This window comes from Chelonia mydas, chromosome 1 (genome assembly GCF_015237465.2).
Source record: "Chelonia mydas isolate rCheMyd1 chromosome 1, rCheMyd1.pri.v2, whole genome shotgun sequence".
Classification (NCBI taxonomy): Eukaryota; Metazoa; Chordata; order Testudines; family Cheloniidae; genus Chelonia; species Chelonia mydas.
In genome coordinates, this window is record NC_057849.1 from 113,952,048 (window position 1) to 113,979,987 (window position 27,940).

At 39.1% G+C, this 27,940-nt stretch overlaps 1 long non-coding RNA gene across 1 annotated transcript in view; it reads right to left on the reverse strand.

The window, feature by feature from the left end:
* The window catches only part of LOC122463905, a 114,843-nt gene that overhangs the window by 11,604 nt on the left and 75,299 nt on the right, over positions 1-27,940 (reverse strand). Inside the window, exon 3 of the long non-coding RNA XR_006287638.1 lies at positions 27,462-27,556. This is a non-coding gene — a long non-coding RNA (uncharacterized LOC122463905). The remainder of the gene's footprint in view (positions 1-27,461; positions 27,557-27,940) is intronic.

The following is a 27,940-nucleotide window of genomic DNA, read 5'->3' on the forward strand; positions in this document are numbered from 1 at the left end:
TGGAAAGAAGAACAGGAGTAGCTTTCTTATTTCTGGTCTGAATCTTTTTAACAGGCCAATCCTCAATAGACATCTCAAAGTCCTGTGCAAGTTCTATCGCCAATATTTGTATTTATTTATTTCAGGATGGTTTTCCTTTTTTTTTTACACCATTTAGTAGTTCCATACCACACATATGAAAGAGCCTGGCTGTTTTGCATTTTGCATTCCATGCAGATACCTGGGACAATATTATGTATTTTAGTATATAGAGATGGAGAAACATACATCTGGTAAACTAAATAGTACTGAACTTGAATTTTTTTTTAGTATTAGAACCAATATTTATTGTCTTCATTATCTCATTCCTTTCTTTTGCTGTTATTTCATATTTACAGTCTGCACTCTATCACTTAATAAATGTATGTGATTTGTCTTTTTAAAAACACAATCACAAGATGTGTTTTAGACATAGTCTTGATTGCTCAAATTCCAAGGGTCTAGCCCTTAACTTTTACTAGGAATTACATTAGTTTCAGATGCACACATCACTGTGTTCCTAGTTGTGAACTGTGTGCATATAATTTTTACCTGGCTCTTGCAATTGTCCTTATGTGAGGGTTCTAGCAAATGGGTTTGGGAATCTTGTTCCTCTCTATTCATCAGTGGTCCACCCTATATGGAATATACTAACTGCATTGCCTATAATAATAATGTAATACCTGGCATTTATCTGTAATTTTCTGTCCTCACTATAACTGTAGACAGAATGATTGTTGGAACAGAGCAAGAACTGGAATTTACCTTTCATGGGAAATTCTGTGATTTCTAAATTTGTTTTGTTCCAAATTGGAATGAAAACAGAATTTTCACAAAATAAAATTTCAAAAACTATTTGGTTGTGGAACAAATGTTTCATTTCAATTTTGACTTTATTTTTATACTATAAAATAAAAAATGAAAAATAATTTAAAAATGAAAAATCAAAACCCTCCATTCTGTAATTGTCAAAGCAGAATGTTCTGACCTTGTCAAAATGCTTGTTTTCAACTCTCCCCTGCCAACATGAAATTTGGTGAAAACTAGCACTTTCCTATGGGAAGTTTCAGTTTTGACAAAACAGCATTTTCCAATGGAAAAACATTCCAACAGAAAAATTTTACCAGCTCTAGTGATTGTATGTTTCTGTGCAGTCTTAGTCTCATTACAAAGGGTGAGAACAGGTTGTTATTTGACTCATTTAATCTGTTTTAAATTCACTATCCTTGAATACTCTCATACATTAGAGTTTGATACATGGAAACCGAATCTCAACCACTTGGAAGTTCATAGAAAGTGAACACAGAAGAGGCATGAACACAAGAAACCCATTTCTAAACTGGAGTGAATATTCATGACTCCCCCTCCCCCCTTTTTTTTTGCAATACCCATTCAACTTTCCAAAATATTCACTGTTTATAAATAAATCAAAACAAGTTACATCTATATATGCACTAAGTTTAGTTTTCAGTTAGTGTGGCTAATTTTAGATCTGTGCAAAAATGAATAAAAATATTTTCACAAAACCTGGCTCAGCTTTCCATTTTGTTATAGGCAATGTGGCATCCACAAAATGTTACTTTTCTGTTCACCCTGAAGAAATGAGAAACCACCTTTGGCTCGAAATTTTGTATTCATGAACTTAAGTAGAAGTAATGTACAACTTGTTCACGATTTTTCTTCTGTCTATTGTAGGCGAGCAGAGTCAGAACAGAATATTGTTACGCTGCTGGATGTGGCTATTGCTCATCTCCTCTCTACCCAAGTTCCTCAAAGCTGATTCACTGAGCATGCTCATACATACAGGGTGAAGTCCTGTCTCCGCTGAAATCAATGGGACTTTTTGTCAATGACTTCACTTGGGTCAGGATTTCCCCCCAGTGTCAGTAGTCTGACCAGTGGTAGGTTGAAAGTATAAGTTGAAGTATTTTTCAAGTTGCAAGTTGAAGTGTTTTGCCTAGAATTGGGCATTTTTTTTTTTGAAAATAGGTTTATTTGCTGTAAAAGGCAGTTTCAGACCACCCCAAAACTACTTGTGATTTTACGTTGCATTAGCTGAATAGTTTTGACTGAATCAAAAAACTGAAATGTTGAAATGAAACGTTTAGTTTCAACCCGACTCTAAATTTTTCCTTCTAATTTCTAAATTCACATAGTGCCAGGGTGGAAAGGAAGATCTGTCTTATAAAAGCTAGCCCAGGGATTAGGGTGCTCTCCTGCAATGTGGGAGACCCAGCTTCAAATCCCTCCTCCACATCAGGCAGAAGGAGGAATTGAACTGGGTCTCCAACATTCCAGAAGCATACCTAAATCACTAGCTACAGATTAGAAGGGAGTTCTGATTTCAGTAAGCTGAAAATTTGAGGAAAAAAGTTTTTGGTTTGACCCAAAACAAAACTTTATTTTTGATTTTTCAGAATTGCCAGCCAACCAAAATATCCATTATTCACCCAGTTCTAGTTTTGCCCATGCCATTTCCCCAACGAAATTTGAACAAAAGACTATCAACATACTAGCATTTTGATCAGCTTGGCATGAAAGAAGAGGACCATGGGATGTAAATGATAGGATTTGGGCCAGGCAAGAAAGAGGAAGTTCTGCTTCACTTATCAGCAAACAGCACCAGAACCACTGAAAGCAGAACAAGCAGACAAACGAGCGTAGTCCCAATTGCACACAGAGTACAGTAGCAGCAGATATGTTAGACTGTTTCTCTAGCAGGATCCCAAACTGTATCCAAATCATTACTGATTCCTATGACATGTAGATGGCACACAGGAGTCATGATGATGATCCATAAAAACTATAAAAAAAATGGTAAATGTGTACAGGAACAGCATCACATAGGCAGAATTTCTGACCTACTTCCCCATGATCATCCTTTCTCACTATGTAGCCAATGTGTAGCCAAACATTACTGAGTCATACTCTCTGTTGAAAAAAACACTGGACAATACAAACGAGAAGGGAAATAAATTTCACACTCCATGCAAGCACATGTGTTAATGCCGTCCAGAATTTCCTTTGCTTACTTGTGAATCCTAACCTGAAATAGTTGTTTTTTCTCATTAAAATATTCTTACCCTGTTTCTACAACTATAAACACCACTCTGAGATACAGCAAAAGTCATGCAAATCCAGTATTGAATATCCCCAAGTTACCTGTAAAAGCACTCAGTAAACCAGTCCAATAATAGAAACACTACCGGTAAATGCATGCAATAACTGTCGCCAACATGGTCCAACCACATATAAATATAGTGATAGGGACAATCACAATATTTGAACATGTGGATGCTTATTCAAACTACTCCAAATAAACCTGGAAGTTGAGGAATGTTAGGATAAATCCTGTTCAGACACACAGGACTAGGAGGACCTAAGGCCATGTCAATTAACATGGCAATGGAACCACACATCGTCAGTTGAGGATCTTGACTTGGGTCTAAAGAATTTCTGATTTCTTGGTCATTTGTTCTGGCATGACCCTGATTACCTTCAGTACTTGGCTATTTCTGGGATCTGTCCTCCATTCTCTTTGGAGAGACGGTGCTCTGAAGTTTTATTTGCTTCACATGTACAAATGTGTAGCATGTACACCTCTCCAGAATTACTCACCCTGGGCAAGCTGGGGTGGAGGAACATGGATCTGTAGCCACTATGTTTGCACTGTTTCATATTTAATAAATATCATGGGCAGAAAGCATGCTATCACAAAACTTATCCACTAATGATGTTAAAAAACTGTCTCACATGGCATCATATGGAGGTGCTCCTATCTGCATACCTCTGACAATGAAAATAGAAAATATTTTATATACTGAGAAACAGATATGACCTGAAATATCCATGATACACAGATTTTGAAACAGAGTTCCAAATATGATGTTATTTGTGCATTTCAGTGTTTGTTATTCATATTCATTCACATTCCTAGCAGGCATATGGGCAGAGTCTATACAGAAGCCAGCAGAGAGGAAGAAGCAACTAAAATAAACAGATGGGTGGACAGGGAGGAAATAATATTAAGTAGTTAAACCCATAATATACTCTCTAGAAAGAAAAATAAAAGGGCTAAGAGAAAAAAAAAAGTCAAGCAATAGCCCTCCCTGCCTTTCTCCCAACACACACAGAGAAAGTGATAAGGCCACTGAGGGAAAATTATATGGTGTTCGTAAACAAATACAAAGATCATAAACATTAATGTAGGAGGCAGAAACATATATACAGGGGTCAGACTCCACTCTTTGTTACACTGATATAAGTGGAGAGTAACTCCATTGACTCTTTAATGGAGTTCTTCCAGATTTATACTGATGCAATTGAGAGCAGAAGCTGGCCCCCAAAAAGGATTTGATTTTAACCAAAACATTATGATGAAATGAAAATTCAGTGGAGGGTAAAGAGTGATGGATATAAACTTCAGCTCGTCAAATAATGAAAGACAGATTCATGAATAAGTGACTCAAATTTGATTTGTTGTTATTGGTGCAATCATGCTATTTATTATTCTCCTAATCTCAGTTGAAAGTTTCAGGCATCCAGTCAGGGAGCAGAAATAATGCTAGAACTGGGCGACATTTTTCAGATGAAACTTTTTTGTTGTTTAAAAATGCAGATTCTGGTTAATCAAAACATTTTTCAAAGTTGTGTTGAATTTGGCCAATTGTGATGGTTCAAAACAAAACACAACAAAATTCCAAAATTTACAAACATCAAATATTTCAATTTGATATTTTCAAATTTTAAAAAGGTAAACCCCCCTCAACCTTAAACATTTTGTTTGGGGTCAAACAAAACATCTAGTTTGAGCCAAAATGAAATGTTTGCAACTTTCCAGTTTGGAAAACAAACAAACAAAAACAACAACCATCCTTGCATAAACCCCACCCCTCTAACTTGCTAAGAGGAGCAAAAGTCAAAAATTCTTTTTTAAAAATGTAAGATATTTTTGGGCCCCTGTAACTCACATACATTCGGTCTTCTAATAGTTGAATGTGCGGTGAGGAGAGACCATAAACCTAAATGTCAGTGACGACTGGGAATGCTGATGTTTTAACAGACTGTTACCTTGAAATATGCAAAGCCCACCTTTCTAGAATGACTGGGGAGAACCTTGTAGAGATCTTGTCCCCTTTAGCCCTTCACTTATCTCCTCCCATGGGAAAGGGTGATTTATCCCTTTGATATTATTCCTCCTGTTAATCCAGTGGTTATCTGTATTGGAGACATTGGGAATACAGTGGTATTTTTGAAAAATAAAATAAATGGAAAGGGAGGGGCTGGTAAGCTTAATTAGCATCCTTCAGAGGCCAAGAAAAGGCCTCAGGGGCCTGTATTTATGGATGGGCACCATTTTTACTCCATTGTGAGGGTAGTGCACAGAGAGCTCTGTATATGAAAATAAAAACATGACTACTCAGATTGCTTGACTGGGAATTGACTTGGAGCTGCTGCTGGGAAGCGGTATCTAGGGGAGGAAAAAAAGAGCAATATTGAGCTACAGGGGGGAAAAGGGGAAAGGAGGGGAAAGAGGAGGGGGAAAGAGAAGGGAAGAAAGGTAGACGTGGGGAAAGAGTGAGCACTGAAGCACTAAATATGTCATGTTCCTCAGGCAGGGCTGTGCTAGTGTTCTGTTAACCCACTGACTTCCCATATCTGTGGGCTAAAATCTGAGCTCAGCCTTAATGTAGTCTCTGGAAAATGACTTTTCTCAGCCCCCGGGGTTAGTTTAGCAGTAATTAAAGCCTAACACTGCACTTTTGTCCTGTTACTATTTACATGGTCTTGACGCTTTAAAAACAAAAACAAAACAACCAAAGCGAAAAAACAGTTCTGGTTCTGAATAGAAAATAAGAACAAATTAAATGTCAGAACCCTACAAATGACTGGACCTTATCCCTAATATGTAGCATACCATTGTCCCCTTTTTTACTTTTGATTTTAAATGTTTACAGTCAACTCTTTCCATCCATTTGGCAAATACACTGATTGTTTTTTCTATTCAGAAGAAGCTTAATACCAACAGAAGAGGCCTTATCTGTTCTAAAGGCGGTGGAGTGCCCTGGTAATTCAAATCCTTAACGTTGTTCAGCATTATATTTATATTTTGAATATATGTATCCGACACCATAGAAAATTGCCAATATTATTCTTTGGAACAGGCGCAAACGCGCTCACTGAAATCATGGGTATTTTTAGAAATAACCATCTTGCCTTTCACAATATATAGAGTTGGTTATTGTTCATTTTATACATTTTACCGTGTGTACGAAACTCCCTGATTTTCAGTTTCCTCTGAGGAGTGGCTATTATATGTTCATGCGACTATACCCTCCAATTCTGAATTAAATGCTTTCTTATTCTACCCCTGGGTAACACAAGAGTAGGTTTGCATAAACCTGTCCTTTTGGAGTCATTTGTTCTTCACCTAAAGATGAGTAAAGAAATTGGAAACAGGGATTTTGTTGGGTGTAGTTTTACTGTGATGTATGAAAAGTTGTACCTATATTTATAAACAAATAAGACATTATACATTATGGGGAATATCCCCCCTTTGATGTCCATGCATTACTGCCATTTGTAAGAATTACATGTGCATATCAGTCAGAGAATACAGCACTTCATTTCAGTTCAGAAAACATGGGGATAGGTCTTTATTTGCTTAATTATAATTTGGCCTAAAAAGCATTGGTATTGTCTTACAGATGGTCACCTATGCTGGAAGCTCATGAAAGAATCCTAAATTGTGGAATGATTACTCTAAATTTAGGGAAGCATCAACTCCCTAATGCTAAAGGTGGAGCCATGCTGATAAACATATTAGTATTTCTTAATTCAAACACCTGTTCTGCCTGAAAGATACATAAAAAGCTCTTATTTACTGCTTGCATCTCCATTTCAGATTTAATCTCACTATAAATTCATCTCATGTTAATTTATGTGCAAACAAAGACACACACATTTTAAATATCTGAAATGCTGGAAATAAACTTATTTTTAATTTTGTGCTTGTTTTCCATTTGTCAACCAGCAAATGAAAGGACTGAATAAATCATGCGCTAATTGCCAGCGGTGCTAAATTTAGGGTGAGATCTGGAATCCTTTTGATCAAAACCGCTGAATATGAAATCGTCCTCAGCTCTCTAGGCAACTTTATCCGCCTTTCTATTCTCCATCTGTCAGTCACCTGGGAATTTGTGAACTATTCCATATGTCAGGCTTGTCAATCACAATGGAATGTGGGAACTATCTGCCTACTGCATAGGAATTCTTGTTAAAAATTAATCTGCTTTAAACTGGAAGGTCTATATTTTGAATACCATATTGTTTAGGGTTTCTAAACATTTTTACCTGTATAAGGCTAATGAGAAATTGTAAAGGACATGGTTATTCACATATCTTTATAGGCTATTTTATATATACAATTTATATATTAGTCTGGTTTTGAAGTTTACATTGGTTTCTATCATCCACTTTCAGTTGCTCAGAGCTTTCTCAATCAATTCCTTAGGGGCTGAAATTTTAGATTCTTTATCTTAGCCCAAAGATGACTTTTTTAAGTATGAGTAAGATTGGTTTAGCCATTTTTGAATAGGTGATCATGAAAAAAATCAATTTACCCCATGTGTTCTGACTGAACTTTTCTTCACAATTGGAGCCAGAAACTTAAAACTTGCCTTGTTTTGTAGTGTGCATTAAACAAAGCACAACAAGTATGAAGAAAATTGTTTCAGGAGTTTAAAAATTTAGGTAAGGTTCAAGTTGACATTTTTTATAAAACTTTGTATTAGAATTTTTTGTTAGTTGCCTCTCTGCCATCATAAAGGATACTTCAGTTTAGGACAGTTTTCATTACATTTGGACAGGACATATTCATTTGGTCTTCCTCAGTTAATGATGTATTTGTTACAGATACTTCTTCCTTTAAGGAATCTTCTGTCTTGGTTATGTACATATAAGTTTAAGTCAAATCAACAAAGGATACACTGCAACTTATTAGCAATATTCCATATAAAAATAAGGGAGATGAAAAGTACAATCTAGTGCCAAACATCCAAAAATCCAAAAGCTTAAATTTCTACTAAGACATTTTCCTGCTGTTTTGTACACATTTTCTTGTTAAATTAAACCTTAGCGAGTTATTCTTTTATTTACTTTAGATCGCTAAATATACAGGATCCGTATATACAATACAGTGGTGAGACAGAGGTGAAATCTTGGGTGAAATCTGGCCCTGTTGAAATCAATGGGAACACTCACACTGACTACAATAGGGCTGGGATTTAATTTCTTAAATTTTGGAATGTCCTGATTTATGAATGTTTGATTTCTCAGCCATATATGTTGTCTATTAAGTATAAAGAAAATGAAATACACATGAAACATTAAGGACCCAATCCTTCAATCACTTGTGAGTAACTTTATTTATAGTCGCCAGTGGAACTACACATGAGTTGTTTCTTCTGTGCCTAAGCATTTGCACTGTTGAAAAGAGAAAGCAAAGGCAGGATATTATAAAGTAAAATCAAAGTATCTACAACAATGTTAACTCAGCCACACTGCAAACAGGCAGTATCTTCTGTTCATGCTTTTTTCAACAATTCTTCCCTTCGCTCCTCCCTTGCTGCTCGCTGGTGTGAGAGTGGGAAGGGTGGGGGGGACAAGAGAAACGTCTTCAATCTTCTACAGGGTGTAGCACAGATTTCCTCTTGTACTCGCACAGTTCCACCAGCTGACGCACTCAAAGCTCCACCCATTCCCTGCCCGACCCTGACCTCTTGCAAACAATGAGTAGCAGCATACCCACCAAGTCTGCCTGTCTCTGCACCTTGTGCTCTGATTCAGGCAAGCCATACAGGGCCATGGTGATGACGGACAAGTCACAATCTTGTCCAAAGCATCCAAATGATCTTTGATGTAAGAAAGTTAATCTTATTTCTGGCTTTCTTTGCACTGAAGACATGGCATTACTGAACATAACATTATTGCATTTAATTTGTATATTTAAAGAAAAAAATCAAGTATTTTATATTTAATGTGTGTGTTTTGCACACACACACAAACACACTTATACATGCTTGTATGTCATTTAGAAACTTGGAATCACTGTGTTATCAAAAGAAAAATGCTCCTTAACCTAAAGTATATGTTAATATGCTTAGATACACTTAGCAAAATTGCATCTGAGTGTATCCTATATTAGACGTCAAAACCTCATGAATGTAGATACACATATTACCAAATTCACGGTCCATTTTGGTCAAATTCACCATCATAGGATTTTAAAGATCGTAAATTTCGTGATTTCAGCTATTTAAATCTGAAATTTCACAGTGTTGTAGCTGTGGGGATCCTGACCCAAAGAGGAATCGTGTGCGGGACACGAGGTTATTGTAGGGGTGTTGCGGTGCTGCTACCCTTACTTCTGCACTGCTGCTGGTGGTGGTGCTGCCTTCAGAGCTGGGCAGCTGGAGAGCGGCGGCTGCTGGCCAGGAGCCCAGCACTGAAGGCAGAGCCACCTCCAGCAGCAGCACAGAAATAAGGATGGCACGGTATAGTATTGCCACCCCTTTTTCTGCGCTGCTGCCTACAGAGCTGGGCCCTCAGTCAGCAGCTGCCACTCTCTGGCTGCTCAGCTCTCAAGGCAGCAGTGCAGAAGTAAGGATGGCATGGTATGGTATGATATTGCCACCCTTACTTCTGCTGGTGGGGCGCTGCCTTCTGAGCTGGGTGCCTGGCCAGCCGCCCAGCTCTGAAGGCAGCACAGAAGTAAGGGAGGCAATACTGTGACCCCCCCTAAAAGAACCTTGCGACCCCCCTGCAACTTCCTTTTGGGTCAGGACCCCCAGTTTGACAAATGCTGGTCTCCTCTGTGAAATCTGTATAGCAGAGGGTAAATGCACACAAAAGATTTCACGGTCCGTGACGTGTTGTTCATGGCTGTGGATTTGGTAGGGCCCTACATAGTATCTAAGGAAAACAATAGATGTTTAACAAAGGTATGTTTCAATGCATTCTATTCTTACTTGCATACTTCCACACAGCAAAAATTAGTAATATTAAAACTGAAATAAAGGGTAGCACAGTTTATTCCTTTCTTTATGCTGTTTCTCTCTCTATAATCTGCTAAACCATACAAAATAAGAGCTACCAAGCTTCATGTTCAGTTTTTTCCTGAAACATTATCAAAGTTTCTCAATTAAATTTGTTATTTTTTTTGTGATATAAGAGTCTCAGTCAAGACCTATGTGCACCCCATTTTTTTCTTTATCTGTTATTTTTGTCCAACTTTTCCCCTACTTTTGAAGCTTCAGATATTTGCTGACATACCTCCATTTCATTATTAAGGTTGCATCTTTACATGTAACTACTTAAATATAAAAACTCCCCAGAGATTTCCTGGAAATACTTGGCTGCTTTGGATAATACCCTACATCTGTCTATCAGCCCAAGGCCTTCCGATCATTTCAGATTCTGAGAAAAGGCATGGTGTTAAAATAAAACAGTATGCAGTAAATAAGTATAATGTATGTGCACACAATACACACATCGGGCCAGATCACAGGCACACAGCACAGGAGAACAGGGCCCACAAAAGTGGACTGGCAGGAACAAGTCTGGTACCAAAACACAATGTATAACATCCTCCTTCCATACTGAAACTGACCAATTATTTCTAGTCCTTATTTTCTGTCTCTTAATCAGATTATAACCCACAAAAGTGTTCGTCCTCTAAATTTATGACTACTTAATTTCCATCATAACCTTTTATTAAGGAGTTTATTAAAAAGCTTTTTGGAAGTCCAGTTATATTTTGCTGACTGGTTCTCCTTTGTCCATTACCATAGTGACTACCTCTAAGAATGCTGATAGGTTGAAAAGGTAGTTTCCCCTTTCAGAAGTCCAAGATGCTCTGTGCCTATCAAATCATACCCATCTAAGCATTTTATACCTTATTCTGACCCATTTAACTTATTCTTTGCTGCCTTCATGTTAACTAGTGCTTGACATGGCACAGAGTGCCCTAACCTGGTGTTTCCCTAGTTACTACATTACCAGCAGCTGTAGAGCCCTTTACTGCCCAACTGCTGTTGGATAGGTATGGAAAAGCAGCCTGACACACCACTGGAGGAAAATGGGCCTCTTGAAATTAGGTCAGTGGTGCATAAGGCCGTTGAACCAGGATGCTCTGTCCGGTTGATTAGTTGGTGTAGGTTTCTGGCCTACTTTGTCCCTGCTGGCTGGTCTAGGCAGGCAGAGTTAGGAACACTGGTCAGCACTCAGAGGTGCAGCTGACTGCTGTGAGCATTGTTGAAAATAGCAAACACAGAGACTGGAGTCTCAATAGCCATGAGCTGATAAATAGCACTGATATTCACCATACCTAGCAAGTCTATGATGCAATTCACACATTCCGCATCCAGAATGTTACTCTGACTTTATGCAATTTTTTAGTGGAATTTAAGAATTTTCAAAAATTTCCATCTCATAAATTTATAATAGGTTACTAATATTTCAGCTCCTGGAATGTCATTCTGAGTTAACTGGATGGTTTTGGTTTGCATTGTTCTTTAATGAACACTTTACAATAAAGCAGATTTTTAAAAATAAACAACTGAAATTAACAAAAGATGCTTTTGCTCTACCATTTTCTGTCCTAGAAAGAGAATACCAAGTTGTCACAGCATCTTCCATGAAAACTGGAACCCAACTATATATTTCTTCTCTCCTGTTGTATTGTACCTGTTGTAGTAATGCCTTTTGTACTTCACACTCAGGTTATCACTCTCCCCTTCCCCTCCCCCCCCCCCCCCCCCCCCCCCCGCTTCTTGTTAAAACAATGGAGGTGCCCAATACCCAGAGAGGGTTTGCAGCTGAGAATCCCAAGTAGAGGGAGGCATCTCCCTGCAGCCCCAGACCTAGGTACCTATCTCCAAGAGAGGGGTAGAGCTTAGCAACGCCGGCTAGCTTAGGTGAGGAGCCTCCCAGTGAGCTGGCTTTTGTAAATCCCGTTGTGAAGTACCTCACTCTCCCCATTCATGGTATAGGGAACTTAGATGCCAAACTCAGGCTTTGCGAATCCCAAGGCACTAAGTTCCTTTGTGAATCTTCCCCTCTGAACATATGTCTACACTGCCGTCCCTACAGCAGCGTGTAGCGTACATACACTATAACACTCCCCTCCTCCCCGCAAATGGGTATAAATAGCAGTGTAGGTAGTAAGGAACTGCTTAGGTGAATAACGACATGCCTGAATCCTGTGGGCATGTACCTGACTATGTACCACACAGTTCTCTTCTGGCCCAAGTGGTGCCTCCCCCATCTACATTACTATTTTTTTGCAGCGTAGAGTCTTGCTGTTTCCTTGCTGCTGGAGCCTTTTACTGACACAGGTAAAGGGTCCAGCAGCAGGGAAAAGAGTCTGGCAGTGGGGAAGCAGCTGGGAAAGGCTCTGGCAGCTCCCAGCTGCTGGAGCTTTTCCTCACTGCAGAGGCCTGCTGGAGCCTTTCCCTGTCCCAGGGAAAGGATCCTGCAGCAGCGAGCTGCCTGAGGCTTTCCTTGCTCTGGCAGCTTCCCCCTGCGTCCGGAGTCTTTCCCCACCGCATCCACCCTGCCAGAGCCTTTCACTGACGTGTGTAGCTGCATGCCACAGCGTGGACACCAGCCTGGTTTTCCCTGTGACATGTAGCTACACATACCTTACACACCAGTGCAAATGGTATGCAGTATAGACTTAGCTGAGTCTTGGACATAAAAATCTGTTTATACTGAGAAGATATTTCCCACTGAGAAACAGGAGCTACTCCTTACTCCTTTAAAATATTAATATGGACTCTAAAACGTCTTTAAGATAGCTAGCTAGAGAGAGATTTAAGGGGCATCTATATGTTTTAAACAGAAGACTGCACCTCTAACAACACCGTCCCACAGAACGACACTGTGGTGTAGCCAGTGCGTTTTGTGAAGAGTAGAAATATGTTCTCAGTGAAACATATGATTTCTTTTGAAAGAAAAGAACAATAGGGCTATGACACCACCGCTGTCAACTTTGGCTTTTACTGTTACTGCTAGCAGCAACTGTTGTCTGAAAAGGGAGCAAGCAGAACTTTGCTATAGAAGAGACTGTAACAGATGGTATTCAAAGAGCAAATATTTTTAAGATTAGACATCCTTTTCACCTGCACCCAAAAATATAAGCATCCCAGGGCTGAACTTGATTTCTCCATGAATTCTGAATCCTGATTGACACTCACATTAAATTCTTTCCCCTGTTTGATTGTTGGAGGCTGTGCCCCTTCTGACCATTCCAACCAACACCTGGATAGCCAGTGTAGATTCTCCATCACCTCTACCCAACATGCTTTGAAGAAATTAGCTCATGATTCATAAACTCATGACACTAATAAATCTAACTGTAAAAAATTCATTTTTCTTCTATGAAATTAAGTTTTAAAAACATTATAGAGAATTTATTGGCCTTATTTTTCCTGACGTTTAAACAATGCTATATACACATTAGTACTCAGCGATCATCATTAAAAGTCAACATTTAACAACATATTTTTTTCTGATTTTATGTAAAGGACCAGAATGTGATGTAGGAAATAAAACTGATGTGCATTGTACACACACACACACACACACAGAATTGTTGCTATGAAGAGTCAACTTTTGCCAAGAGTTGAAATGTGTGTGAAATACCAGAGCATTTTCATAATTCCAAATATAAGTAAAAACAGGTCGTAACTGATGATTTATTACGACAATCACGGTATATTCAAAATACACCGTCATTAACATTTGAAACCATCTTTTTTTTTTTACTTGTTAAGGGTAAACAAGTGCTTGCACTGCTGCCTAGCACATACTCCTTTCTGCTAGTTTCACTAATTCTCAGCTATGAGTAAATTTCACTTCAACTTCTGGCTGAGAACAATGGATTGGCATCAATGTCAGAAGAGTCCCTGAGTAAGACCTTAGGAAGAAAGATTTCACTGTGCAAACACAGCCATATTATTTAACTTTGGTGGATAGTTGCTTAAAAAAAATTACTGTTGCTTAGCCCCCTACCTCCAGTGTTTATGTCTTCCATTGTGGAATTCTGCTCAAAGCCTACATTCCTTTTTCTCACTATAGTGGAGATCTTCAAAAGATTCTCACACATGGCTTGGGCTTACGCCCACTCCCAGGGCTGTCCCTCACTGTCCACTGTGGTTATCATGCTCACGCAAACTCTTGAGCAGTTTTTGTTTTCTTCCACTCTAAGTGATGGACTTTGGACCTTATTCACCATCTACAAGATATTGCACTTTGTTTGGAAATTGACTTACATGAACTCAGAACAAGATATTTTTATTGTCAATAAACTTCATATTTTTGTTACTGCTTTGTGTTTCAAAATTTCATGCTTGGATTCTGCTAATAACTACTGCTGCTATTTTATAGTTTTATTTTGAGGTAGGCTATCTTGTCTTTTTAAAGACAGTAGAAGAACACCAAAGCAATACTTTGAAAAATGCTACAATGTATAAATAGCACTTCTGAGAACATAAAGTAAGCTTTGTTGTGTTATCACACAGCAGATCTAACAATATACTACAGATCTGTACTGTCAACAGGAAGAATTAAAAAGAACCACGCACAACAGTTCTACAAGAATTCTTCTTAGGAATGCTTCTTAGGAAAACCACTCAATTTGCTTGTCTCTCTCTCAAGGCCAAGGCATCTCATCTTTGCACAAATAATTTTTTGCAGCGAGTAACAGCAATACTTTTTCAAGCTATTTTCTGTTTTGTGTCATAACAGACTTTGTGTTGTTGTTTCCAGAAAAGTTTCTTGCATGATTTTAAAAAATCTCACACTGGGTATATTATCAGTGTTGAGCACAGAGTAAAAATACTTTTCTGTAATAGCAATTATTGATTTTCTTGTTTTACTAGATTGCAAAAGTGACTCTTTTATTACACAAAGTCTTGAGGCTATTCCCTCTCCCCCCAAAAAGAAACCAGTTCACACAATGACAGCTACTTCTAAATGTGTAGCCAATTGCTCAGTTACTCTAGCCAATCCTCAGACTTTGGCTTCAGTATACAAGACCAATTAAAACAGGAACACTGGCAAGAAAACATAATAATGCTTCCTTCAATTTATTACTTACGGTAAATGGGTTACAACAAAACAAAAGCCTCTAACGGATTCTGGGACTGATGCATTGCTTCTGTACTGTAGATAATTAAGTGTTTTAGTGGGAAATTGTTCATAGGATGGATATACAATTAGACAAATTTGTTCACATATCATGTTTCATTGAAGTCTGTATGAGCTTTCTATACTTGGCAATGGGTCCTGATCCTAGATACTTTTATGCCTGATTAATTGTCAATATTAGGCAGGAGTTTGCTCATTAGCTCCTTGCAGGGCACATCTCAAATTGCAGCAAGCTCCATTTAGAGATGATATGCTAACTGTTAATAAACTACACTGTTTCACACACACACAAAAAACCAACCCACACACTAGCTGGATATACATACCAGTACATTTTCTATGAGAACTGAAAAAATACAAATTATTCTCTTGTATACACAAGTTGTGGCTGCTTGTACTGTTAACTTATTAACTTATTCAGGGCTCCCTAGTGAATAAAAGCATACCAACATAAATTTACTGTGTATTATTCATGCTACATTTTAAAGTTTTCAATCTGTCATGTCAACGGCTTTAAATCATATCTACACCGATGTGCTACACCGGCGTCATTTTTAAACACAAAGAAGTAAATTAGAGAACATCTTGCTGCACAACAGACATTTATTTTGTATATTTCTTTCCAAGGACTCATTGCCTTGATAGAGAGATTGAACGATGACAGAGAAGTGGATATATATTTGCATCTGATAACTCATACTTTTTTTACACTAGTTTTGCTTTCAATCTAATAAAGTTATAGTTCACTCAACAGTTCACCTTCAGCGGCAAAAGCCTGTTCTTTCCCATTAAGTAGTCTTATCATAACTAAAACTTAGCATATCTAAAAATTAAGCATACTTTATTGGCATAATTGGTCATGCTCCTGGATTTTGAAACCATTTCTGATAGCTGCAGATAGAAGTCATGTGACATTATTAGTACAAGTCTTTGCCCAGCAAACCAACAGGAATCAACAAGGGGTTACACAAGTGAGGCAGCAGACCACGTACATCATCAGATTATTTTAGGTGCTGACCACAAAACAAACAAATCCCAGTAAAGCACCTATTAGATCTTCACAAAGGTATCAAAGTAGCCGTAAGGTCTATTTTTTAAGCATAAAACAATAAATTTATGCGGGGACCCTTGCTGCTGTCCCTGTTCAGTGGGACAATGCTGCCTCCACATTCTCTGATGCTGTTACTACAGTTTAAGGATGCAGACAGTGCGAGACTTATACCCTGAGGTCTTCTATAGCAGAGAGACTAAAGAGATAATGCCAAAAGTCTTCTGTCATGGAGAGAGGGTTTGCAGGGAATTCTGATTAAGAAGCAAAAGTTATGGAGTTGCTCATTCAGTACTTGAGTCCTGGACTAACGTAAAAGGAATAGGATGCAAAACAGCTATGCAGATCTCTGTAGGGAAGTAAAGGAAAAGCTGGAAGTAGGGGAAGGGAAACTTCTCTTCAAGTATCTAGAGCTGGCACCAATTTACTTAATAACTTTCAAAGTATTTACTAAATATGGGCTTCCAGTATGACAAATAATGACACTAACTCATTTACACTTATCCAAAGGAAAAGATAACAACAAAGACAGCTTGAGTTGCTAGTTTCACAGTCAAAACTCCTATAGTCTTCACAGGCCAAAGCAAGAGATTTAAGAGTAACAAGAAGGGTCTCTTCAGGTATGTTGGCAACAAGAAGAAAGCCAAGGAAAATGTGGGCCCCTTACTGAATGAGGGAGGCAACCTAGTGACAGAGGATGTGGAAAAAGCTAATGTACTCAATGCTTTTTTTGCCTCTGTCTTCACAAACAAGGTCAGCTCCCAGACTGCTGCACTGGACAATACAGCATGGGGAGTAGGTGGCCAGCTCTCTGTGGAGAAAGAAGTGGTTAGGGACTATTTAGAAAAGCTGGACGCGCACAAGTCCATGGGGCCGGATGCGTTGCATCCGAGAGTGCTAAAGGAGTTGGCGGATGTGATTGCAGAGCAATTGGCCATTATCTTTGAAAACTCATGGCAATCGGGGGAAGTCCCGGACGACTGGAAAAAGGCTAATGTAGTGCCCATCTTTAAAAAAGGGAAGAAGGAGGATCCTGGGAACTACAGGCCAGTCAGCCTCACCTCAGTCCCCGGAAAAATCATGGAGCAGGTCCTCAAGGAATCAATCCTGAAGCACTTACACGAGAGGAAAGTGATCAGGAACAGTCAACATGGATTCACCAAGGGAAGGTCATGCCTGACTAATCTAATCGCCTTCTATGATGAGACTACTGGTTCTGTGGATGAAGGGAAAGCAGTGGATGTATTGTTTCTTGACTTTAGCAAAGCTTTTGACACAGTCTCCCACAGTATTCTTGTCAGCAAGTTAAAGAAGTATGGGCTGGATGAATGCACTATAAGGTGGGTAGAAAGTTGGCTAGATTGTCGGGCTCAACGGGTAGTGATCAATGGCTCCATGTCTAGATGGCAGCCGGTATCAAGTGGAGTGCCCCAAGGGTTGGTCCTGGGGCTGGTTTTGTTCAATATCTTCATAAATGATCTGGAGGATGGTGTGGATTGCACTCTCAGCAAATTTGCGGATGATACTAAACTAGGAGGAGTGGTAGATACGCTGGCAGGTAGGGTTAGGATACAGAGGGACCTAGATAAATTGGAGGATTGGGCCGAAAGAAACCTGATGAGGTTCAACAAGGACAAGCGCAGGGTCCTGCACTTAGGACGGAAGAACCCCATGCACCGCTATAGATTAGGGACTGAATGGCTAGGCAGCAGTTCTGCGGAAAAGGACCTAGGGTGACAGTGGACGAGAAGCTGGATATGAGTCAACAGTGTGCCCTTGTTGCCAAGAAGGCCAATGGCATTTTGGGATGTATAAGTAGGGGCGTAGCCAGCAGATCGAGGGACGTGATCGTTCCCCTCTATTGGACATTGGTGAGGCCTCATCTGGAGTACTGTGTCCAGTTTTGGGCCCCACACTACAAGAAGGATGTGGATAAATTGGAGAGAGTCCAGCGAAGGGCAACAAAAATGATTAGGGGTCTGGAACACATGACTTATGAGGAGAGGCTGAGGGAACTGGGATTGTTTAGTCTGCAGAAGAGAAGAATGAGGGGGGATTTGATAGCTGCTTTCAACTACCTGAGAGGTGGTTCCAGAGAGGATGGTTCTAGACTATTCTCAGTGGTAGAAGATGACAGGACAAGGAGTAATGGTCTCAAGTTGCAGTGGGGGAGGTTTAGGTTGGATATTAGGAAAAACTTTTTCACTAGGAGGGTGGTGAAGCACTGGAATGCGTTACCTAGGGAGGTGGTAGAATCTCCTTCCTTAGTAGTTTTTAAGGTCAGGCTTGACAAAGCCCTGGCTGGGATGATTTAATTGGGGATTGGTCCTGCTTTGAGCAGGGGGTTGGACTAGATGACCTCCTGAGGTCCCTTCCAACCCTGATATTCTATGATTCTAAGTTCAAACGCACTCATGATACGGGAGTGCCAAAATAGTGGCCATTACTATATTACTCATTACTCAAACTATCTTCTAAACCAAACAAATGTTGCAGGATTGATTGGTGGATGGGGTTTATGTGATCAGAAATGGGAGGTGACTGAACAATTTGCTTGAGAGGCTGAAGCACTTTCCAGATTGATGTGTTTGTGCTAAACATGAAGCCCCATGAACCTTCCTTAATTCGTAACTGCAATACCTTCTCTCCAATTCTTCAGAATTCTGATTAAACAGGTTTTACAGTTATTTCTGCAGCAAAGTTGGAAAATCTGGTGTCATAGGAAGAAATAACCTACTGCTGTTGGACTGCAGATTGACCTGGGTCCTTTTTTGCCAGAACTTTTTTTAAGGACTAGCAAGAGGCAGACATTCCTAGGTGATGCATAGAGAAAGGATGCCTGGATGGGAGGCTCACCAATCCTCAGTGCCCCACTGCTTATACAGATTATAATTCAAGCTACAGCTGAGATGCTAACTACTGATGATCAGGTAGAATTTTCTGGTCTGGGTACTTGTGGCTACTAAAGCAAAATGGTGTGAACTTCATTCATTGGGACTTTTCCAGGCAGTTAAAAACCTGGAATTTAAAGATTGCTACAGGCCTCAAATGACCAAAAATGTTTCTAAATTTGTGACTGATACATTTTTGGGTGTCTAGACTTATTTGGAAAGTACTAAATTATAACTGGAGTGCCAGTTACATGACAGTGTATTCTAAAATGAAGTGCTTGAGAACATTTCTAATTACTGCATTCTGAGAATACTGTGATTCACTGAGAAAGTTGAACCAGAAATTATTATTAGATATTATTATGGGAGATTCTTATGCGTCTGTTGATGGGAAAATGCTTCCTTCACTGAAGCTTATTGATGCAATCTCCTCTTACGAATTACCAAGAGTTCCACATTCCACTGAAATAAATTGAATTAGCCATAGATGTCTTGGTTATATTTTCCACCAAACTGATGTTGGTTTTGAAACTCTACAGCACATTTTTCACAACTTTGATAGGCTAAATATTTCACAATCAACCAATATAGCTGGGGAATCAAAAAGTAATCTTGAGTGACTAAATTTTCAGATGCCCCACTGGAAATATTTTTAAGGGCTCTGATTTTCAGAAAGTACTGAACACCTCTGAAAGTAAGGCCCAATTAAGGTGTTTCAAATTGGAAACTGAAAATTAAGGTACCCAAAATCTCTATCATTTCTGAAAATCATTGCTGGTAACTTTATACTTCCCTAGATCTTTTCCAAAGATTTTTTCTTGGAACCCTTTTCCCCTGAGGACGGATCTGTAGGTCATATCAGTCAGGATAATATAGTAAATATTTGTCTTTGTCTAGAGAAAAAGCTTAATTCTTAGGATGTCCCTTCTCTCCACCAGCACAAAGTACTGCTGATTTTATATTTCAAATAAATGCCAGGAAGCAGGCAATAGAAGTGTTTCACCATTTTTAAATTATTCTATTTTTTTAAACAGTGCTGTACTAGATTTGAAGACTACTGCACTAGACTTCTGTTTTGCACATTTTTCACGCAGGATGAAAATAATTAAAATAGCAAAAAGCTTTCCTTCATTACAAAACAGATTCATCCCCTTTACAACTTGTTTGACAGAGCAAGAGATTGCATAATGGAGAATCCGCCTTTTGTCTAATCACTCAAATGCTTTCACACTCCATGGATTGCTATAAAGCAGAATTTGCTTCTACATTAATGGAACCACCTTAAATATTCTGGAAGTAAATTATTCATGCATCATCTTCTTCTTCAGGTGACATCTTCAATAAAGAATTTGTCGACCATCACCATCTATCTTTCACAGTAGTGATAAAGTTGTAAAACTTCCACTCGTCTTTGGATACCAGTAACTTTGGCAATGTTTTTGACATAGCTGACTCTCTTTCTTCCTCTTCCTGGTTTGTCTGTGATCTTGCCTGATAGTATGAGTACTGGAATCAAGTTCCTCTCGGATAGGTGAGCAATGTGTCCGCAGAGACATGTTATTCTCTTACCTCAGGTCTCAAGTAATTGGGTTAAGAACATAAGAACATAAGAATGGCCATACTGGGTCAGACCAAAGGTCCATGCAGCCCAGTATCCTGTCTGCCGACAGTGGCCAATGCCAGGTGCCCCAGAGGGAGTGAACTTAACAGGTAATGATCAAGTCATCTCTCTCCTGCCATCCATCTCCACCCTCTGACAAACAGAGGCTAGGGACACCATTCCTTACCCATCCTGGCTAATAGCCATTAATGGACTTAACCTCCATGAATTTATCTAGTTCTCTTTTAAACCCTGTTATAGTCCTAGCCTTCACAACCTCCTCAGGCAAGGAGTTCCACAGGTTGACTGTGCGCTGTGTGAAGAAGAACTTCCTTTTATTTGTTTTAAACCTGCTGCCCGTTAATTTCATTTGTTCTTTTAAAATTCATCTTTCTCATCACCTCATCATTCACTGATTTGGTTATTAGCTAATTTTTAATGTTCTTCTGTAATGCAAACTCAAATGCTCTGAGTCATCTCTCAGTGTCCTTTTTAAATGTCCAGTTCTCACATCCGTAGAGGAGAGTTGACCATATGTTGCACTTCAGATTCTACTGCGGACGTGTAGCTTTAGTTTTTGACAACTCAGAGGTCTTTGGAAGTAGCTGAAAGCATTTTTTGAAAGCTGTATCCTTCCGTTCTCTTGATTTCTTCATCACATCTTCCACCTGATGTTATCAGAATCCCTAAATAGGGGAAACTAGTTGCTTATTTCATCTTTTGATAGTCAAGAGATAGAAGTTAACTACTTTGTACATTACTTTGTTTACTTATTTTTTTAGTTCTATTTCAGAATAAAATCTCTTATGGGTACATTCCTGCACTCCACAGAATTGTTGCTGTTGTAGGGCAGCAAGTGTGAGGTATGTGTGTCCACTGATGGTCATTCCATGGCAAGGAGAGAGAATAGGAAGGAAATATTCTCACAAATTCTGCAGAAAAAGAATAAAGTCTGAGGAAAGAAAGATAGAGAACATTAACCCGAGCCTCTTGGGCTATTACAAAAAACCTTTTGAAAAGAGGATGAGTTATTTCCACCGTAGCTGGTTGTACAATAAGTTTCTGCCCAATTCTTTGCATGATCAGCCCGGATGGATGCTTTAAAAAAATCATCTTAGTCCCTGATCTTCTCCACTGATTTGCAGATTTTGAATACCGAATGCAGGATAACAAGACAAAAATATATAATACATATAATCATGTGGAAAAAAGAGGAGAACACTTAGTTGTCTACAAGCATTATGTACTGATCACCAGCTGAAAGGGAACTGATATTTTGTGCTGCAAATCAATGAATGGTCTACTGAGCCCTCAGCTAGTGTTTTGTTGGTATGCAGATTTCTAAACAGATAAACACTCTTTTTTTTTTTCAAAGACACCCTGAAAACATGATTGGGCATGGAAGCTAGTGGAAAAAAATATGAAAAAATAATAGTGTACAAGTACTGCCTTGTTCTACATGGAATTATCATTCCAGCATGTGGGGGCAGTGAATTAAAGGTCTGTGCCCCTGCTGCATAGCCCACCACACAGGGAAATAGGATTTTCCTTTAGCCATACCAGAGTGCTGGCATAACTCCTAAACACACAAATTGTAAGGTACCTTAAAAATTGACGGCTAGCTCCTCAGCTTTAAAAATCTGATTTGTTCCTGTTGAAGTTTCACCACTCATTCTGGTTTCACACTCCCTGACCTACCAGGAGTCTTCTATATGTCTGCTAAAATATAGCTTAACTCTCACACGCACCATATTGGCAAAGGGGATGCACAAAGACAGAGAATCTTCTTACTACAAGATGCCAGGAAGGAGAGAAAGCAAGAGAGGGAAGGAGTGGAAGTGTGCAACAACAACAAAAGAAAAAGAAAAAAAAAGGAGCAATTCATTCTCCAACTGTCCCAATCTAAGAGCTGTCAGCTTCTCATGCGAACGGTCAGCTCCCCATGGGAGTGCTCAACCCATGCTCAACTCTTGGAATATTGAAATTAATTGAATTTGTAGTACTAAGAGAGATCATATTGGTGTAATCAACAACTTTTGAAACCTTTTAGTTTGCAAATTAGCAGCTAACTGCTAAATGAGTGGCAATTTTACTGTTTCATCCAGGGTATATTCCAATTATCTACTTGAAAAATTAATATGATTGTTATTCAATAGATACTAAAGCTTGTTCTTTGAGGAAAAAAATACAGGTTCTTGGTGGGAAAGCTTGGTAGGGTTTTACATGAATTCCATCAATCAAAAATCAAAATATCTTCTGACTTGTATCAGAATTATACATGATGTTTACTGTTTAGGACCAATTCAGATAAACTATTCTTAGGGCACAGGGGGGTCATGTGGTCTACAGGAGTTTGATTTCTAAAGTGTACTACTATGTTGTGAGTTAACTGGTCCATGTAGACCTTGCTGGTGTGCTTTAACATAGCACAGTTTCAAACAGCACTATGTTAAAGCACACCAGCAAGGTCTACACAGACCAATTAGTGAGCAACACGTTAGTTACACTTAAGAAACCATAACCCCATAGAGTGCATTACCCAACCATGCAGGCAAGCCTTTAGGTTTCTGTGTTTTTTTTTAAACCAACAAAATAGAATTCTTGTCTATAATGTCACTGGAAGCACTGCTGGTAGTATTTTCATGATTCATAACATTTATATGGTGATGGTTGCTGGTTCAGGGACATGTTGTATAATCAAAATATTCTTGGGTTTCAGAAGTTTCCAACATGCATTTCTTTGTTTTGGGGTCTTTCAGGTAGTGTTCCACTTCCCAATTGTCAAGTGGCTCCTATATCACATTCAGGTATGTGTACATAGTTTCCTTAGTTAGTGTCTGGGATTCCTGCTATGTGCAGGAAAGAGGCCTCTCTCTCTCTCTTACACACACACACGCACACAAACACTGAAGTCTGTTCTTTACTATTTTTTATTATTGTTTGTATGCTGAGGTTTAATCCAAGACTAGAGGTGAAAAAGTAAGAGAAAAGTATTAAAATTAAACCCAGGAAGTACTGGAAATCTCATCAGAAAGTCTGTTATTATGAGATCCCTTTGTTGTCTTTCCCACCAAACAGGTCACAATAAATTAGGCAACATCTGAATCAGAATCCATTCATATAAACTAATCCCCCTACCTGTCTAAATTGCCTAGGTGCAATGCATAGTACTCAGGCTTATTTCACGCCTCTTTCTCATTTGTCACATACTATAGATCATGCTTTTGAAACTAAAAAACAACCAGCGGGAATACTTGTACAGACAGGTGCTTTTCAATTCAAGTTATAACTGGTGTTATAACTGGGCAAAATTCTTCTCACTAAAAAGCTTGTGAGTGACAGTAGAATCACCAGGTTTATACAGTGTCACTCCATTGACTTCACTGGAATTAGTCCCAATTAACACCAACTTTAGTTAAAGAAAAATCAAGTTTCTCTTCTTTTTTCAATTACTTATGCTTCATTGTCTAACTTGAGTAGCTGAAGGTGTTTACTCTGGGATGAATTCTCCTTTGCATTGCTCTTGTTGTGTGATATATAAGCTCCTTTGAAAAGTGTACATACTTTCCCAAGATTTAGTTGAATGATCTCAACAAATCTGCACAGGCAGGGAAAACTCATTTCTGAGATCCCAAAGGTACACTCTCTCCAAATCTACTCAAGGTAGCCAAGTACGTTTTGTATTGTATTTTATTTTGGAGGAACGAAAGAATCAAGAAAGAGATCATCAGGAATGAGTTGCAGCGGGCCATCTCTGTCACATTCAAGAAAACACGGCAAGACAGGAATTATGTGCTAATCTGCACTAGCTGAGAAGTTTGGCCTGTCTTTGCTTAAATCGTGTAAATCTAGAGGCAGAATAATTGCTCATCTCTGTACTTTTCTGGTGCAAAATCTTCAAGATCTGTGACAAAGAGAAAACTTCTGGATTTTAACTCTGGCTTGGTTTGATTTTAACCCATTAGACAATGCATCTGTCCAACAGTTTGCTCCTCAGACTCTCATTCCTTTTTTCCTACACAGTCTTCCAGAGGACTTATGTGTTCCCACTAGACCAGATCCTTGGCTCGGGTACATCAGCAGAGCTCCATGGAAGTCAATAGAGTTACACTGATTTTCACTAGCTGAGGAGCTGCCCAGTGTAAGTCAGTTTTATTTAGGAAGTAAACAACAAAAGCTTTGTTCTGCCCTCCAAAATCATCAGTTATCCCAATAACTCAAGTGAAACATGTAAAATTATATAGCTGTAGAGTGGATTTTTCAGGTAAGTTTTCTATATTTCTAACAGCAGGTACAGAATAGTTTTATCTGTTACAGCGGTCTTGTAAGAGACTTTTATTTCTTCATGTTGCATGTGCTGACAACCGGCCTCAGAGAATTTGGTAAAGATGGCAACTTTTACTCTAAGAGACTTAATATGACAATTGACTCTCAACATAAAAGTTTAACTGTATCAGGAAAACAGAGCTGAGAAAAATCAAAGCACCCCAGGACATCCTATCTCAGTTTAGTGAAGTGAAGGGGAATCCACCACAACTCTTGATAAGTTGTTGCAGTGGTAATTACCCTCATTCTTTAAAAATTGCACCTTATTTCCATTCTGAATTTGTCTAGCTTCAACTTCCAGCCAGCTAGATTGAAGAGTCCATTATCAAATATTTGTTCCCTTGTTGGTACTTACAGACTGTGATCAAATCTCCCCTTAACCTTCTCTTTGTTAAACTAAATAAATTGAGCTCCCTGAGTCTATCATTATGAGGCATATTTTCTAATCCTTTAATCATTCTCATGGTTCTTCTGTGAATCCTCATGTCTTCCCCATTTTTACCCTCTCCTTTTGGTATCAGGGTGGCCAGCATATACTTCGGCCTGCACCGCTTCCCGCAGCCCCCCTTGGCCTGGAGCGACGAACGGCGGCCAGTGGGAGCCGTGATCGGCCGAACCTGTGGATGTGGCAGGTAAACAAACCAGCCCGGCCCGCCAGGAGCTTTCCCTAAACAAGCGGTGGACCACAGTTGAGAACCACTGGCATACAGTGATCCCCGAAGTATAGGAACTACAAATGTGGCTGGCTGATACACAGGCCCACAGATCACAGTCTAGAAGCCATTTGCTCACATTCCCTTATGCACCTCTTGAAGGCCAGCCACAACCTTATTCTTAAAGAGCAGCTGTCAGAAGAAGCAGGTTTAAAATGCACTATTCCAGAAGCAGTGACAAAAAAATACAGATATAGAATACATTTGTAAGTGTTATGTGTAGTAGACTGGATGGTTTAGAGCAGGGGTTCTGAAACGTTTCCATAGTGCAGACTATAAGCTACACTACATCAAGGCCACCAGGAAGTGTTCCACTGAGGTCCAGTGTCCACAGACCAGCCTGTATTTTAGGCTCTGTCTACACTGGAGCTATAAGACGTAAGTTCCTGTTTGAGGAGATGCCACCAAGCAAATGTGCCTCAATCTTAACAAGCCAATTCTATAAACTCCTTCAGTCTTTGGCTTCTGTGCAGATGTTGCTAATAAGTTCTAATAGTGAAGGCGGGGGAGCTATGATGGAGCTAGCACCTAAAAGCACAGTGGCACAGGGGGCTAGCTTCCCTGTGTATAATCCTGTCCGAGGTAGCTGTGGCAACACTTCTATTTTTAGCACACTAGCTCAATCACAGCTAGTGTGGCTATGTCTTCCTGAGCTGGAAATAACACCTTCCCGCTCCAGTGTAGACATACGCTCGGGGAATTGGTAATAGGATACTGAGCCATTCAGTGCTGGCCCATCAACTTAAATCCAATCCAGATTAATAATGACCAGTTGTCATTACCATTAGATAGCTATTTAAGGACCTAGGTAAAATGAGTTGGTAGTCTTCATTCTAGTTCTTAGAGTCTGCTTGCTCTGCTTCCCCGCCTTCACTATTAGAACTTATTAGCAACATCTGCACAGAAGCCAAAGACTGAAGGAGTTTATAGAATTGGCTTGTTAAGGTTAAGACACATTTGCTTGGTGGCATATGAAGCATGCAGTGTAAACACCCATGTTGTTCTATAAAGGACTTCAGTCTCCAGAGCTGCAAATCTGTGACTTTTTACACACACACTAAATTGACTAAAATTGTATTTTTAAATATAAAAGCTCACACAGAGTACACAAAGTGATCTGTTATGAATATAAGAGTCAGAAGTAATAGCAGAAACAGATACAAGAATGTCTACAGTTATGTCACAGTTTTCAGAAATGCAAAGCTGGTTTCTTTGACATAGCATTCTATTTTGGGTCCTATAGGCCCCTTCATGGTCCCATCTGATTGCCTTTCTCTCAATAAGTTTTTCTGTCTAATACACACATTGACACAAAGAAAATCCGAATTCCTGTAAAGTGAAGCTGTTTTCTTTACAGGCTGTAAAAGAAGAGATTGTTATTATATTTTACAGCTATAGATAGACAGGTAGATGGATGGGAGGTGCTCAGATATTACAGTCAAACAATAGATATTTTCTACAGTACTTAATTCCCCATTTAGATTCTGAAGTCTCATCTTCCATAGCAACACCTAACAGTAGTAGTGTGGCATCTGACCTTACACTGTAAACATTCCTGCAACAAGCTTTGCCAGTGCTGATTACAGACCCGTTGTTTTGCACCAGGTTATTTTTAGGTAAGTTCAGGAACTCAACTATTTTTAAAAGAAACTCACTTAATCCCCAGTAGCTCCTCGTCCTCTGAGTTGTGTATTCCCCCTGGGTCCTTTTATGATGTCTCTGTAATGTGTATACTAATATGGATGACACTCTACAAAACAGAATTTGAAGACAAAGTGACATTAAATTCCTTTATTTTGTCCATAAAAATAAAACGGACGTATTTCATAAAGCTAGTCTTAGTGTTTTAATAATGACTAGCAGTTCTCCAGATTTAGGATTTCAAAGTAGATTGTACATATCCACTTCTGCAAAAATTAAAAAATAAATCAGCAGTTTTATTTTTAAACCTTATGACCACCCGTTGCACTCTTCTGTGCCTAGCTGCATCATATCTTTAAAAAAATAATGAAACAATTGCCCATCAGCTAGTTATTCCTTGAGTGCCATGTTTTGTTTGCTGGCACAGACTTTAGGTTACATATTTTATTATGTACCTCCTGCACAGTCAGGCAAAACTTTGCTACAATTCACT